Below are 12,036 nucleotides of genomic sequence, written 5' to 3' on the forward strand. Positions count from 1 at the left end.
AATAGTTTAGAAAAGTAAAGACAGGGACTAGTAGCCAGAAAGGGACATAGAGGAGTCAAGGGCTTGATATATTTTAATGTGCAGGAGACTAAAATATTTATAGGCCACACTGAACTTGCTGGATAATAAAGATAGATTGAAGATATAGTAAAGGGAAAACTAATATTAGAGCAAGATTTTAGAGGAGACAAAAAAAGAATGTAACCCAGAACACGGGCAGAAAACTTCCTTTTGGAAAGAGACTGAACCAATAGAAATATGGTTATATAGAGATAAGTTTGCAGGTTGGGAATAGGAAATTGTAGTAGTTCTTGCCTAAAGACATCTATTCTCTAAGCGAATAGAGAATTGTGATGATTTTTATACTCCTCTGAGATGAGTGGAGAATTATGAAGTATAGATGATGTGGGAAATGGAAGAAGGATCTTCCCAGGGGCACTTGAGCAAATTACCCTACTTTGCTGAGAGTGCAGCTATGATTGTAATCCATTAATTTATGGTTGTACCGATATTCATATTTATGGGGAGATGGCCAATCTCAGTGACCTAAGGTGGGATTGAAAGAGTTAATAGGTTGGATTGACCCAGGTTTTAGAATTTGCAGGTCAATATCCGTGCAAATACAGATAGACAAGAAAGCTGAGGGTGCTAACTTTGAGAGTAGTTGAAGAGACAACTCTAGGGTCAGAGTTAAATAGGGAAGAAAGTGAGATTAGATGGTGGCTGATGACTTGAGGAAAAAGGAAAGGATGAAGAGCTAGGCAAGCTAAAGAACAAACCTAGTGGGAATAAGAAAATAACCCAAAGTGATGCTGGTAGGTTAGTTTTCAGTGAGGCAGCACTGAACAATGATATGATCCAATGCAAGGCAACCAATAAGTAAATGAACTTGATTTACAAAACATAAAATTTATTATTATGTTACCATACACTTTCTTGGTGTCTTCACATTGTTTTGAGACTCCTATTTACAAATTCATATATTTTTAGTATTTTCTAATTGGATATTTATACGAATGCTATTAATCAGAAATATTTTTCCTCAAATTCAGAGCTATTTATAAAAACTTAGAAACATGTTGGAGGAATGCTGCTTAATGATATCAAATGCCATTTTTAGTTGTCCCTAAGTGTAAAAGATTTTGCTAATAGATCTTCCTTTCTGAATTTAAAATTGAGCAGATGTTTATTTTATATAACATCGAACAGGTTTCTTAGCATTTGTACCCTGCTCAGTATCAATTACCTCTTGTGATTGTTCATGATTAATGGCTGTCTAATTAGTAGGAGAAAGGTATGTAGCAAGTCTCATTTGAGAGTCTCAAATATTTTAAAAGATAAATATATAATAATTGTCATTGCAATTTTTAGATATAGATTAAAGACAATCTTACTGTTGGTGGAAAAATATTTATTCTCTACCATGTTTGCTTTCTTCCATGTTGGGGAAGCTCCATTAGTGACTTTTCTGAATGACAGTTGGGAGAACGAACCTAGTGTAGGTGTTCCATGGCTACCTGAACCTGGACAGATAAGTCTGCTTAATTCGGGGGTTCAGTGTTAAGAACCATACTTCTCCTCTTACAGAGCCCATATTCTCCTATATCAGTTTTATAAATCATAAAGGGGCTATTTTGATGTCTATCTGCTTCACCTCTCTGCCTCTATTTCTTAATTAGCTCTTGCCGATAGTAGCCTTGCAAGGGGAACATGGCATAGTGGTTAAGAGTGGGCTATGGAGTTAAACTGCCAGACTTCAAATGCCACTTATACAATACACTAGCATTGTGATTTTGAGCATTTTACTTCACTTCTATGTTCTTTAATTTTCTAATTAATAAAATGGAGATAGTAGTGCCTATCTCAGATAATCATAAAGCTGTAATGAGATAATACATTTAAAACACTCAGATCTGTGATTGGAACTTAGAAACTCTCTGTTAGCTGTTATTACTATCTCTACTTGAGAGATAAAAATTAGAGGTTCAGAAAACATGTGGCTTGCCCAAAGCCACCTGGCTAGTAACCAGAACCAGAATTCTAACCCAGGACCTTTGGGTTTCAAAACTCCCCCACAGTTTCCTATACCTGTGTGTCCTCTTGGGAAAGCTTAGGTCACCCATCTTGTTTTGGAGATTGTATTTCATTACTTTCCTAGAGCAAAGGCATGAAACAAAAACATCCAGTCCACTTAGGAGCAAGCCAAACACAAAGATAACATAGAAGTAACATAGATAACATAGAAGTGTATTATTTATGATGTAAAATACACTGAGTATATGGATAATTGTCTCACTTTTTGTCCAGAAGCTTGTGTGATGGCCTACATTTGCCTTTACAACACTTGATATAATAGGACCCTCTAGTCCATTGTCAAAGTATAGTCAAGACCAGCAGCAACTGCACCACTGGGGAACTTGTAAGAAATACAGGATCCCATTTCTCACCCCATACTGAACTGAAATTTAACAAGATCCAGTTGATTCATATAAATATATATATATATATATATATATATCTATTATGACACTATATATATATATATATAGTGTCATAATATATATATATATATATATAAAATATATATATATATATATATATATATATATATATTACTGTATGAGGAGTACTGCTATGGTCACTCAGTAGAAATAAATATAAGTTTTTGACATATATTCTCTGTATATTTAGTGTCAAATCTCAACAAGTCTATCTATCCTTTTTATGTATTTACTATTTAGGCATAATTTCATATTGTCCGAGCATTTGGGCATCTAAATACTAAACTAGATATTTATTTTTAAGAGAAAGATAGAGTCAAAGGATTAGAATTCCTGCATGGCAACTCAATCTCAAATCACTACAGTTCTCAATTTTTTTCCTGAACATCTGTGATATATAATTATAATTAACCATGCTTTGAATATTAATTGTGTATTTGTCATTAAAGTGTTAGGATAAAATGAATCAATAATAGGCAGACTCTTATTTAAAAACTCTGCCAAATGTTTCAGTCATTTATTTTAAAACTTTCAACTAAGGAAATCATTACTAATAACTGAGTGTCTTTTACTTTCATCACCAAACAAGCAAAAATTCCATAATAGATGATGAAATAGAAAAGTGGAGTTTGGAGTGGAGCTATGTGCTGGTTATTTTCTACAGTAAAATTATTCTATAGTTTCTCAATATACTTCTTAAAATCTCTCTGAACTCTAAATTATATTAATAGATTTTTGTGGAATTACTGATCATGAGATTTTTATTCACTATATTAGAAAGATGTGGCAACATTTGCATAATTATTTTCCTGAAAATGAAAGACTGAAAACCAGTATTTCAGGCTCCATTTTTTTTATTCAAGGACAGCTTGACAGTAATGCTCATTGATTTACAGATAAAGCTTATCAATTTAGAAAGTGATATTAAAAATGACTGAGAAACATCCACAATTCAAATGAAAGGAAGTGTCATAATAGATAAATATGGATTCATTAAATCAAAATGAAGTGATTTTTAAATTGAACTTCTTGAAATTTTGCTATTACCTGTTCTACGACCTTTTTATTTTAAAATATTGGACAGATTTTAATTAAATTGCATGTGATATGGGCATCAAGACACTGTAAGTGTAATTTATATTTTTCGTCTAAAACAAAATGATGATAGATATATTTTCAAATGGATTATATTTTCAAATAAATATATTTTATATATACGTTGGTAATATTTACTTCTTGAAATATGTTTTCTGTTAAACAAATGGCTTGCTATCATACCTTGAAGAGCAGTATCTACAGTTTATAACAGAGAATATTCCCTAATACTGACTTTGTTTAATTCAGGCTATAAATATATTATAAATATATCCATATTTACCTGTTATAAGAGTTATTGATACATATATTAGTTGCGATGTTTTAAAAAAATATATATTAGAACAGGTAAATGTTACCATTGTAGAAAAATTACCTGATTATTTGTGGTACTTCCAGAGAGCCAGACTGGGATATATAGTGAGTTTATGTAGTCAAAATTAAATCCTTCCACCAAGTCGTATAGTCCTTAATACAGGTGAAGGATAGACAGTGACGAGAGCCAAAAAGACATTATATCCAAATTAACATTAGTAAGAAAAACATAGCATAAATTCACTGCTGAATAGAGATATATTCAGATTTTTAATGTCTTCCATCTATATGGCACGCTAATGATTTCATATACATTATCTCATTATGTTTCTAGACACATAATACAATCTTCATTTTGCAGAGGAAGAAGTAGAAGCTCAGAGAGGTTAACAGCTTTGTCCAGTCATTTGGCCAGTAAATGGCGGACTAAAGTCAAATTAGAATTATTTAGATTCCAATGTAGTACATGTTTCACTATACTGTACTACATTTCTAAAGGCTGTATGATTGTGAAAATAAGAATAATAATATCAACAAGGCTTTATTTTATTTATTGAGGACCTGGAACAAGTATTTTTATGGCTCCAAAAGAGGGAGTTCAAATGCATTTTACCCTCCTCTTCCTCCAAATTTGCATAATAATAAAAAGTTTCTTTCTATGAATGTGACAGCTTGATAAATTAAAGGTGGATCACAAACCTTGCCCTGATGTTGCAAATGACAATTAATTACCAACATGTTTACATCGTTGCACTGAGAACTAATAATATCTCACTCAGGATGGAGAACTAATAATATCTCACCCAGGATGGAAGGAAGAGAATTTTAAGAGTCAGACAATTATAGCCACATATGGTTACTACTTCATATTTTCATTGTTTTCCACAGGCATTAGGAGAAGTTGTAAGAAAAGCTTTTATTCAGCCGATTTTAACAGATGAGCAAACTAAGGCACAGAGACAGTGACTTGCCTAAGGTCATGCAGTGAGTGAAATCAGAACTGAAATTATAATCTGTGAACTCATAGTTCTGTATTCTTTCCAATGCTTATCTTCAAGATGAGTCTTTTACCAGATCTTCTCATACAAAAAGTTCAATAAGTCACAAGGAAAAATCCAAGGTGCCCAAACATTTTGGAACACTATGATATGCAGGCTGATAATGGAATAATTGAGTATTGGCATTTAGTTCAAGTATTGTTGAAATATTGTATTTTAGAAAGTAAAACATTCCTAATATGTTGGAGTAGGATTAATTCCTTCAACAAATAGGTATTGAGCTTCTGCTATTGCTAGGCACTATCTTAGGCTCAGAGGATATAGTAGTGAACACAACAAATACCCTGCTCTAAAAGAAGATAGTCTAGGACATGGAGGGTGTTTGCAAACAGATAATAACCAAACAAACAAAAAATAAACTAAATAATTAGCTTTTTACTCACAGAAGGTGATTAAATTATATAAACTAGATGACTAAGAGATCTCTGAATAGTCAAATCAATTTAGTATATTGCAATTCTCAGGTGAGGACATTTTTAAAAGTGATATCTTTTTGGAATTATAAAAAACAACATAATTGCACTATAAATAATGTTTTGATGTTCCTCTAACAGATATTTCTTAAAATCGATCAAAAGGAAACACTGAAATCACATTCTGGGATAGTAGGTATTCAAGGCTTGCCTAGGTGCTAATTTATTAATAACAGTATCACCAGATTTCTAATTCTGTTTGTTGAACTCACTCTTCTTGCAACTTAGATTTATTCGTTGTTTATGAACTGTTCTCACCAAACCAATTGTGTGACCTTTTTCTTTACGACCTTATTACTAAAAGCTTTTAATTAAAATTCAAGTACATGCCAGAAAATTTCTCATGCATATAAGATATAGTGTCCTAATCCAGTTCATGAAGCAAGCAGAGAAAACACAACGTAACTACTACAGATTTTTTTATGGGAAAAAAATTCATAAGCAATCTCAGTTTTCCATATGAAAAATTCATACACTTGGATGAACACTTTCTTAGGAGATAGATTGTGAAATGTTTCAGACAAATGAATAAAATGATTATTACACATGGAAGTGAAAAAAAATAGGAATTTTGAGCTCGTGTGCTAATTGGACATATGGTCTTGTGAATAGGGTAAAATTTCTTGTAGCTTCAAAAAATTATTGGTGTATAGTAATCATCAAGTTATACAAATTCTCTCTAGCTCCAATTCCTTCGATTTTTATATTTTAGCAATGGCATACGTAAAACTGCCTGGAACAATGTAGGTGAAAAGAAAATGCTCAATTAATATTTGTTAAAATAATTACAAACTATCCAACTTCTGTAGCACTGACAAATATCTGAAAAAACTAATGGACTTCATTCCCAATAACTTTTTGGTAGTAATAACAACACTAACAATAATAATAGTAGCAATCATAAATTGAACACTGATTATGTCCCAGGCACTTATCACATGGATCAGATCACTCCATTCTCACAACAACCCTATGGATTAGGTATATTTTTATTTCCATTCCAAAGGCGAGCAAACTGAAACACATAAGTAATGAATCCAATCCTACAAAGCTAGCATGTGAAAAGACCATGTCTCAGTAGAAAAAGCATGTGTATATTCTAAGACCTAGGTTTGCATCGACCTACCACTTATTAGTGACGAGGGCTTGGGTAACTTTTACTTAATTTCTCTGAGCCTTAAATTTCTTATCTATAAATTGGAGTTGGTATATATTTTATAGGATTGGTGTCAGGATTAAAGTGAGTAAAGTATGTAAATTTCTTAAGAGTATGCCTGAGATACAGTAGATGTCCAACAAATGTTAGTTTCATTTTCTCTCTCCTATGACACTCCACTTTCCCCAAGGTTAAAGGAAAGGAAGAGATGGAAGAATAAAACAAAACAAAATTTGAAAACATTTCTGTATTTTTTGGGACCAGACTAAACATTTTCATTATAACCTGAAAAACACTATAGTTACTATTATTTTTTAATTCTGTTTAGTTTTTAATCTGGTGATGCCAGTTGCCATTCGTAGCCCTTGGCCAAATTGCTGGGGTCTACTGAGATTTACTTAACATGCCTCTGTTCTTGCTGTGCCTGGTTCTCTCTTGAAGGCCGCGGTCGGCTTCCCCCGCCCTTGCAGATCTGAAACAGTATAGCACACGGAAAACTACAACTCCCAGAGAGCAAAGCTTCCAAATCGTTTCCACCCCTTCCTGCTATTGAATTGATGACTTCATAGTCCAGAATGCAATGTGAGAAATGTAAACTTCCACCAGGAGCCAGGTTGCATTACTGGGAAGTGTAGTCCCGGAATGAAGGTGGACAGTGAGCTACAGAAGCCTGGAGAGGCCCAGGTTAGTGGTGGAGGTGGGGGCAGCTACGGAGGTGAGAGTAAAACTATTGTTACAGAGAGCTGCACCTGAACGGTAGAGGAGATGGCTACAGCTCTTCCGGTCAGGAATGTTAATTCAATGGTCCTCACACATTTTACTCGCGTGCTTCCTACACGTTTAGAAGATGACCTCGATTTTTTTACATCGTGAGTTTAAATAGTTGCAAAGGATGTGATTTCCAGCGTTCTGTCAATAGATCATTGTCTTTTAATTTATTCGTTGAGGTATACATAAATATAATAAAGTCCAGAGATCTTAAATGTACTGCTGGATGAATACGCATACCGCTGTGCAGTCCTGTAGATCTACTTATTCAGGGTATTTCCATAGTCTTTGAAAGCTCTCTCATGTGCCTCCCAGTGAAAACATTCCAGAAATAACCACTATTTTGACTTTTATCACAAAGGATTAGTTTTGCCAATTTTTGAACTACATGTATAATAAACAGTGTATCAACAATCTTATTGTATAAGTATCGATGTACCAAATGGAAGCTAAACACTGGTATAAAACCCATTATTATCCATTTAAAATTCATGTTAAAGTTCTTTTTTAACAGTTGAAAATTCTATAATTTCTTTTTCTCCTTGAACTTCTACTTTCATACTCTTACCTCACAGAATTTTATTCAGATGTTATTACATTATACTTTTATGTTAGAAGGTCTTTTGTTGATAACTCTATTATACTTCTGTTCAACAACAATATGTAAATATGTTGATGTTTAATTGTTTATATATCCTCTCATAAGGTTCTAGGTTAAATTTTTTTCTAGACTGGGTTATTATCATGATTATTGTTCATAGAACATTGATCAAAACAACCTAAAATATATAATTTATGATCAATAATTATTAAACATTAAAACTAGACATTCAATTTAAAATGCAGTTCTAACATAGTAGATTTTTAAATTAATTTATATATATTCATTAATATTACTTATTGGTATAATGATACAGTTTATCATCAGACCTATATCTCTTTTGTTGTTTTTGTAAATGTAAATAATGAGGAAATGTACTCAGTAGAAAAAATACAGGGAGATGTGTTATAGCAATATTACTCAATTTTTTGTCTTCCTTCAGCATCATATGCCAAAAAAATAACATAGTTATCGATCATCAATAATTATTTTTAATGACCTATCAGCTGATAATTGAATTGAGTATGCTTTCAATTTTGTTGAAAGCAAAGAATTAGAAATTACCCGGATTGCAAAGAGATTTGTTCCTAAGCATTATAGTCCACTTAGACACCAATGTTTCTAATTTTCCATTTGTTTATCTCCTTGGAGTTATTTTCCCTCAATAGCTTTATTGAGGCATAATTTGCATGTCAAAAATTCACCCATTGTCAGTGTACTGTTTTAGTAAATTTATACAGTTGTGTAACTATCACAATAGTCTAGTTTTAGAACATTTCCATCATTCCCCAAATTTTTGCTCATGCTTACATGTCAACAATTATTGTTCCTAACCTCAGTCCCATGTAAGCACTGTTCTGCTTTCTGCCCATACTGAATTACTTTGTCTGGAAATTTTATGTAAATGTAATCATACAATAAGTAGCATATTGTGTCAACCTTCTTTAACTGAGCAAAATGTTTTTTTGAGGTTCCTTTACATTGTAGCATTCTTTGGAGGTTGTATGCTCTGAAAGAATTGCCATAATCAGGTTCTGGATGTGTAAGAGGTCTGCTTTTCTTCTGTAGAAAGTGAGAGGGGACTTGGAAAATGATCAATATTAGAACAGAAAAAAAAATACATATGGAAGTTGAAATTTGGGAAAGGAGTTTTTAAACGACCCATGCCTCTGGACTCCTTGGAAAGTCTTCATGTATTATCAGGAGTGTACATACTCCACTTTGAAGAAAACTGGCATACATTATGTAGGAGTGCCCGACAGAGTGGATTAGAAGTTTCAGAAGGTGTTTTGGTCACTTGGTCTCTACGCTTCAATTTCCTTATGTGTAAAATGAGCAGAACAATATCTTACACTTTTGCTGTGAGAATCGGAGAGCTTGAGGCTTGTGAGAACAGGATTGAAATTATTCTCAGGATTTTCCCCTTTAGTTCATTACCAGTCAGCAATTGATAGATAATGTAGACATTCTGGCCAAGCGATTTCATTTAGCTTCAACCTGACTCTTCTTGCCTGGCATCAGTGTTAGGATCCACAGATCTTCAGTAATTGATCTCAGTCTTTAAATAAATAGCGGAATAATAAAGATCTGATTGGAACTTGGAGTTCCTATATACTGAGCCCAAATATTAAAACCTGTAGTGCATTGAAGACATAAAGGAATTTTATATTCAAAAGACTACAAAGCCAGTTTTATTAATTTGATTTCAAAAATGAATGCAATTTAATTGAAAGATATACCCGGTATACTTACATTGCTATAGAAAACCTAACTTCTCGAGCTCCCACCCATCCATTCCTAGGCTCTTAAAGCAGCAGGATGGAAGTAAATTCTGTTACAATCATGTTGCTCAACCCAATTTACCAGTCATTACTTTTAGGCTTTCAATTTGGATGTGACGATTATTTATCAAAAATAGGGAGTCCTGATCAGACAGAAGTATTCAGCATCCTTTTTAAAGAATGGTAATATTTACACCTTCTCAATAAACCCAAGGTATTCAAGAAAAATGAGCTAGGAAAGGGATAAAATCTTCTGATTTTCTGTAGGTAAACTGATAAACTGATTTTAATTGAATTAATTTTTCAATTTTTACTGGTAAATGCATTGAAGCTTCCAGTAATGACGATGACATTGTTGCCTAGCAAAAGAGTTCTGCAGCCGGATAGAAATTCAGCCATCTAGTGACCAATCATGACAGGAGTTGCTGCTGCTAATTCTTGCCTGCAGCAGCAACAGAGGAAGATGAGTAAAACAGATGAATAGTAATTACTGTTGAAAACTCCAAAGAGGGGAATGGAGCTAAAATAAGATACCTGAAGCACGTTTTCAGACTTCTGCCTGTGAAATGGAAGATGTATAGTATTTATCACTAAGACAAATACTCTGTGATAATGCTGAGGCGATGCCAGCAAAATGGATCTTTTTGTCATTAGCTTCATTTCACACTCACTGTCCCTTAAAGGAATACCAGGATATTCTTTTTCTCGTCCTTCAAACATAATATGTATCCCTTGAAGATTGTCCAGTTAGAGTTATTTACTCCCTAATCAAGCATTCTGGTGTAGACAGTGTCTGAAAGAGCGTCTGCTCAGATTACATGTTTTTAGCATTGAAAAGGCTCTGTTCCCATGTCCAGGATGGCCACATAATTCTTCAGAATCCTGTATGAGCATGTTCTCATTTGTATTTGCCCCTGCTTCTACATGTTCTATCCCAGATTACAGGTTGCAGTAGGAGTAGAGAGAAATATGAGATCACTATGGTGCATTTTTCCCTGAATCAATAGTGTCTAAATTATAGTTCAGGTATTGGAGAGTTTCTATTAAGAAAGAATACTAGTGAACACATAAAATATATGGAAGAGAAAATGACTGATCCTATACTTAAACATTTTTTAAACTTTCTATTATGGAAGATTTAAACATATCCAAATGTAGAGAGAATAGTATAATGTATATATCACTAAGCCTCAATAATTATCACTTCATGGCCACATTTGTTCTTTGTATACCCCCATATACTTCCTATCCTCACTTCGAGAATGATTTGAAGTAAACTCTAGATGTCATATAATTTCCTCAATAAATATTTCAGTATTTTTCTCTAAAGGAACTATTTTTTAAATTAATTAATTAATTATTTTATGGTGACATTGGTTAACGAAATCCAATAAGTTTCAGCTGTATACTTTAACATTAAGGCATATTTATGTTTACACTCTGTGTTCATCTCCCATAGTTAGATTTCTTTCAGTCGCCACATATTTGACTCCCTTTACCCCATCTATCTCCCCCTTCCCCCAACCCCCTACCCTCTGGTAACCACTAGTCTATAGTCCATGTCCATGAGTCTCTGTTTGTCCTGTTCATTTGTTGCTTTTAGTTTTATATCCCACATATAAGTGATACGTGATTTTCAACTTTTTCTGTCTGTGTTATTTCGCTTAGCATAATTATCTCGAGGTCCATCCATGTTGTTGCAAATGGCAGTATTTCATCTCTTCTTATGGCTGAGTAATATTCCATTGTATTCCATATATGTACCACAGCTTCTTTAGCCAATCATCTATCGTAGGACGCTTGGGATGCTTCCATGTCCTGGCCACTGTGAATAATGCTGCTATGAACATTGGTGTGCAAATCTTTTCAGATATTGGTTTTCAAGTCTTTGGGGTAAATACCCAGTAGAGAGATTGTTGGATCATATGGTAGATCAATTCTTAGTTTTTTGAGAAACCTCCATACTGTTTTCCATAGTGGTCGTACCAATTTGCAGTCCCACCAGCAGTGTATGAGGGTTCCTATTTCCCCACATCCTCTCCAGCATTTGTTACTACTTGTCCTGTTGATTATAACTATTCTAACAGGTGTGAGATGGTATCTCATTGTGGTTTTGATTTGCATTTCCCTAATGACTAGCGATGTTGAGTATCTTTTCAAGTATTTGTTGGCCGTTTGTATGTCCTCTAGGGAGAAGTGTCTGTTCGGATTCTATGCCCATTTTTTGATTGAATAGTTTGTTATTTTGTTGTTATTGAGTTGTATGAGTTCTTTGTATATTTTGGATA

This window comes from Pteropus vampyrus, unplaced genomic scaffold, assembly GCF_000151845.1.
Source record: "Pteropus vampyrus isolate Shadow unplaced genomic scaffold, Pvam_2.0 Scaffold284, whole genome shotgun sequence".
In the NCBI taxonomy this organism is placed as follows: Eukaryota; Metazoa; Chordata; class Mammalia; order Chiroptera; family Pteropodidae; genus Pteropus; species Pteropus vampyrus.